Genomic DNA, 6,281 nt, shown 5'->3' on the forward strand with positions numbered 1-6,281 from the left:
GTGCGAAGCGGCACTCCCGTGTCAGTTTCCAGTCGTCCTTTCTGACTTTTTCGACAGAAAAATAGAATTCCTCTCCAGGACATTGTAAGACATAGTAAGAAAGAGTAAGAAAGAGTAAGAAATTTCCTATGCCTTTACAAAAGTGGTTTATCTGTATTGTAATGATGATGTAAAGGACTGCTGCATAGATTGAAGCTTTTTTGCTGATTAAAATCAACAAAGTTGTTCCAATTGCTTACATAGTTTTCTGTTTTTGTTTACTCTTAGCGTGACTGACATGTATAGATGTCATATGTTGGCATGAGATCAATGGATTGGAGGATCATGGATCAAATTCGCACATTAGGCACATTGGGCTGTTTCACCAAAATGAACCAAATTTTGTATTAACATGTGGCCTAAATGGATATATGAAATCCTGCCTTTGCTTTGATTCATATTGAACCCATATTTATAGAAAGCACAGACTCTTAGTGTTAGATACCAATCCATCTGATTCTGAATGCTTCATGGATTACACTGAAGATGATGATACAGTGGATCCTGCTGGAGATGCTGCTCATGAGCTGCCTAAACACAATGTTGTACAATCTGTGAACCACAAAACAGAGGACCTTGTCACTGGCCTTAAACGAAATCTCTGCCTTTTCATTCTTAAAGTTAGAGAGAAACACTGTGTTCCAGCTGTTGTGCATACAAGCATAATAGAGGATCTCCAGACAATTTTTGAATCCTTTTTGACTCACTATAGTGAAGCAGTAAGGTTTCACCTCCAGAAGATCAACATCAGTGTTGATGATGATGATGATGATTTGACTGAACTTTTAAGCCAAACGAAGGTTTTTGAGGACTGTATTAGAGCCATAAATACTGAGTGGACACTGGAACAATATTGCTGTCATGAATTTGGGATGGTGAAGTCAATTGAGATCCACTTAAAAGGTGAAGATCAAACTAGCAGGGCCACATTTCAGTAAATACCACTTCTCAATATTTTACAGAGAGTTGCTGAAAATGAAGATGTCTGGGCAATGTTAAACAGAGATATTGACCCTAGCAATGATGATGTACTTTGAGACTTCACTGATGGCGATATCTGCAAGAGCAACCCTTTGCTTTGTCAAAAAAAAACACTGTCCAACATAAATTTTACTTGGATGAGTTTGAGGTGGTAAATCCCCTGGGGTCAAATAAGGGAAAACACAAACTGACAGCAGTGTATTTCAAAATTAGAAACTTGAACAGCAAGTTTTTATCAGAGCTACAAAACACATACCTTCCTACTCCTGATCAACACAAGTTCATTCAAAAGGGCTTTACTGATTATGATTAAATATTTCAACCTCTACTGTCTGATGTTGAGATTCTGGAAATATAGGGAGTGTCTTTGAAGTATGGTGGAGAGGAAAGGATCTTTCATGGTACCATAGCTACCGTCTCAGCAGACAACTTGTCAACACATGCAGTTGCTGGACTGACTAAAACATTTAGCTCAGGGAGAATCTGTCGGTTCTGTAACGCCACCAAGCAGGACCAAGAACTGCAAATTATAGCTACCAATTAGAGGCAGCGGAAGCAAATCCAGACAATGCTGTCATTTATGGAATTAGGAATGCATGCTGCTTCTCAAAGTTGAAGTTTGTGGCTTCTCATATTGTTTTTTTGTTTCCACCAGACATAGTGCATGATTTCCTCAAAGGCATTATCCCTGCCATTCTCATTTGCTGTTAGAACAGCTGGTGAGGGAGAAACAAATCAAATTGGCCCAGCTCAACTACAAGATACATCATTCCCCTTATGGAGTGAATGACAGAGTGTCAAAACCCCCCACCCATACCTGAGCATGCACTGAGACCCAGTGGACATCTTCCAGGCACTGCCACAGAGAAGTGGACCCTCTTTAGGTTACTGCCACAGCTGAATGGGAACCAGATTCATGGATGTGGTGCATGGGATCTTTATCTATTTCTGAGAGAGACTAGTGACATCATCATGGCCCCCATAGTGAAAAAAAAATGCTGGTTACCATACTTGGAGGAGAGGATCAGTTTTCCGTGCCCTTGTTGAAGAGGTATTTCCAGGGAAACATAATTCAAAAATGCACTTCTTGATGCACTACCTGAGATTTTTGAGGGAATATGGATCACTGATCCATGTCTCTTGCTTACGGTTTGAGGCCAAAACACTTGCCAGGAGACATCAGATGCGGCAGCGTTGGGAACAGACAAATGGTAACTGCTTATGAAAAAAGTTAATGCTCACTGCTGATACCTAAGATGTACCTCTGCATGTGCTTCCAGGGTACCTCATCAGAGCTCTGCAGTGTAAACTTGGGGAAAATGTGATATCTGACCATGTCATTAAAATTAAGTCCATTACTGTGGATAATGTGGCATACAAGTTAGGCAGCTGTCTTGTTATTGGAGCTACACATGCAGAGAATATTCTAGTGTTCATGAAGATCTGCAAAATTTTTAGAGCCTTGCACAGCTGGTATCTATGTGGAAAAATCTAAGACCCTCAAGTTTTTACAGCCACCTACACTTCTACATAGTTGAGGAAGACCCACACTGGATAGTGGTGTTGCCTGGTGAAGAACTAGCTTTCCATGGTCTGGATAGCTACCTCAATTCGGATGGCAGACTCAGTCAAGACAATTATATCAATGTTAATGCTGCTGATGTGTACAGACATAAAACAGAAACCATTTCAGTTTAAACCTTGTCTAAATGCAGAAATCATAAAGTATGCCTATTGCATGTATAAAAGGTATTGCTTTCTGTCATTTGCAGAAAACGTAATTGATGGTGAGACCCGCCTTTCCCTGAGTGAGAGGATGACTGACAAATTATTCCCCATCATCAAGACACAAGTTAAATTTGCCAAGTTACTTGATAATTTAAAAGGAAAACATCTCCCCAAATTCACTGGAAGGTAAATTCTTGATTGTAATTGTAAAGGCATCTTTTACTCATAAAACACTAAATAGATAGATAGATAGATAAAATGTTCATTCCACAGAAACATGACGCATCTAGTTGTGAAGTCAGATTTTGACAGACAAATAAAATTCACTAGCAAGGACCACACCATCAACAAGATACGTTTGGATGATTTTAGAAAAACAATAGATATACATAGTTCTTCCAGTTGCTAACTGCGTTGTGGGGAAGTTTACGGGGAATCCGCCGCAGCACCTGGGCAACAGCAGACCCCCTCAGGACCCTACGAAGGAGAGGAAGAATCATGAGGAAACAGGAAGAGAGAAATAGGGTGGGGGGGGGGGGGGGGGTGAGGGGGGGCACAGAATACAAGAGCAGAAGAAAAGGAGAAGTTTAGGTGGTATTTATAGGAATCCCGGCGTAGTGGCGTAGTTGAGCTGTGGTCTTGTTCCTGAAACTTTGCTGAATAACTGTAACTCATTAGCAAAGACCACACCATCAACAAGATGCGTTTGGATGCTTTATTAAGGAAAACAATAGATATGCATAGTTCCTCCAGTTGCTGACTGCGTTGTGGGGAAGCTTATGGGGAATCCGCCACAGCACCCAGGCAACAGCGGACCCCCAAAAATCTCCAGTTACTTTGCATTGGTTTCAGAAGGATTAGCAGAGACTGAACTTTGAAGTAAAATTGGGTATGTCTGACCAGACTGATCTATTTTAGTTCGTTTGAGTAGTCAGATCAATTTTATATAAATGGCACCAAATCACGACTAAGTTATCTCATGGCATGTTTTGTATAAAGCAGGTCAAGACCATACTCTTAATTTATGGAGACCCAACATTCCCTCATGAGCAAGCACTTAGCGACAGTGGCGAGGAAAAACTCCCCTTTAAGGGGAAGAAACCTCGAGCAGAACTGGGCTCTAGGTGGGCAGCCATCTGCCTTGACCTGTTAGGTTGAGAGACAGGGAGACGGTGACATCTGAGAAATAAGATAAGTCTGAAAAGCAGGCATAGCAGCCTGAACTCTTCACGGAGTGAAGAGTTCAGGCAGTGAATTTGGAGCATATGTGCAAACCCAAGAATGCAAGTGAGAATGTGACTTCTAAATTAAGAGCGACTAAGGAATGCAATATCTGGAGCAGATGGTGTGAATGATGACTGACAGCAAGTTGGCAGTAAGAGGAAGGCTATGAGGATTTTTAGTTCACTCTTGGTGTAAAAGTTCTATAAAGAGTGAAATTAAACGAGAATGGTTGGAGACCAGGCCCAGCTGTCAGTTAGGAATTTAGAAAAGAAGTTGGTGCCACTTGGGTAAACACGGATGGTATGTGTTTTGATGGCCATCACAGAAGGGGTGTAGGTAATGAAACTGTCACGGTGACAAGATCGAACGATGGGCAGGTTATGCTGTATTTGTTGTGAAGCAATGACGCTGAGTAGATCTCATGAACAACTGGATTTGTTTTGAAGAATTTCCTGCTACTGCGTGATCTCGGTTGGCCATTTGGAGGAAAATCATCCTCTACCATGGAAACCCCCCCAAAAATGGCAGAAAGAACAGCACCTATATAGAGCTGGTGTTTTCTGGGTGTTTCAGCTGGATGGTGGGGGGTGCTGGCATCCTGGTGCCTGGTTCCCCTGATAAGGCTGGCTGTTGAGATCGCTGCAGCTGGATGGCGGGGGGCGCTGACATCAAGGTGTCGTTCATCCTGGATGATGTAGCTGCTGGTGTTGATAAAACTTGCAACCCAGTTCTTGTAATGGCAGACATTACTGAAATGACTGCATCAGTTTTATTAGTAATTGGCAACCAAGTGCATATAAAGATGGAAGTTAAGAAGAGACGTTAGATTACCTCTATTACTAACTTGCAATGCGGTACGTGTAAAGGCAGACGATACTGAAGTGATGTTAGATTAGTTGTATTAGTAACTTGCCATCTGGTGCATGCAGTGGCAGACATTACCGAAGTGACGTTTGAATTAGTATTAGTAACTTGCAACCTGGTGCACGTAACAACAAACGATACTTAAGTGAGGTTAGATTAGTTCTATTAGTAACTTGCAACTCGGTGCACGTAATGATAGATGTTACTGATATGATGTCAGAGGCAACCCGGTGCATGTAACACCAGACGATACTGAAGTGACATTAGATTAGTTGTATTAGGAACTTGCAACCTGGTGCACGTAACAGCAGACGTTACTGAAGTGGTGTTAAATTAGTTGTATTAGTAACTTGCAACCCCGTGCACATAACGGTAGATGTTACTGATATGACGTTAGAATAGTTATAATAGTATTTGGCAACCTGGTGTACGTAACAGCAGACCTCACTGAAGTGACGTTAGATTAGTTGTATTAGTGGCTTGCGAACTGGTGCACGTAACAGCAGACGATACTGAAGTGATGTTAGATTCGTTGTATCAGTAGCTTGCAAACCGGTGCACGTAACAGCAGATGATACTGAACTTGCAACTCGGTGAACATAATGATAGATGTTACTGATATGACGTTAGAATAGTTATTATAGTATTTGGCAACCTGGTGCACTTAACAGCAGACGTTACTGAAGTGACGTTAGATTAGTTGTATTAGTGACTTGCAACCCGGTGCATGTAACAGCAGACAATACTGAAGTGATGTTAGAATAGTTATAATAGTATTTGGCAACCTGGTGCACGTAACAGCAGACGTTACTGAAGTGACGTTAGATTAGTTGCATTAGTAGCTTGCAACCCGCTGCATGTAACGATAGATGTTACTGATATGATGTTAGAGTAGTTATGATAGTATTTGTCAACCCGGTGCATGTAACAGACATTACTGAAGTGACGTTAGATTAATTGTATAGTAACTAGCGACCCAATACAAATAACGATATACCTTACTGAGGTGACGTAAATGAGCAACTGGCTACCTGGTGGCAGTAATTATGAATGTTATTAAAGTGACATTATAGTTTGATTAGTAACTTGCAACCCAGTGCAAGTAACGACAGATGTTACCGAAATGACATTCGATTAGTTATTATTAACTTGCAAAATCATAATGATAGACTTTGTTACATTAGATCAGTTGTATTAGTGAAAGGCAAGCCAGTGCTGGTAACTATGATGGAACTTGAGGCTTCTAGAAAAGCATTTGCGATGTTTGCTGCACAGGGGGAAATATGACCTGGCCCCCACCAGGGGGTGCTGATGATGCAGGTTGTGGCCGTGGAGGCAGCAGTGGGTCTGTGACGTCACGCTTGCCGACTCTGTCAGTGAGTGGCTCTGGCGATGAAACCAGAAGCGCGGGAGGTTCAGTGATCGTTGTTGACACTGAGTAGAGA

The sequence above is a fragment of the Thunnus albacares genome, chromosome 5 (genome assembly GCF_914725855.1).
Source record: "Thunnus albacares chromosome 5, fThuAlb1.1, whole genome shotgun sequence".
Lineage (NCBI taxonomy): Eukaryota > Metazoa > Chordata > Actinopteri > Scombriformes > Scombridae > Thunnus > Thunnus albacares.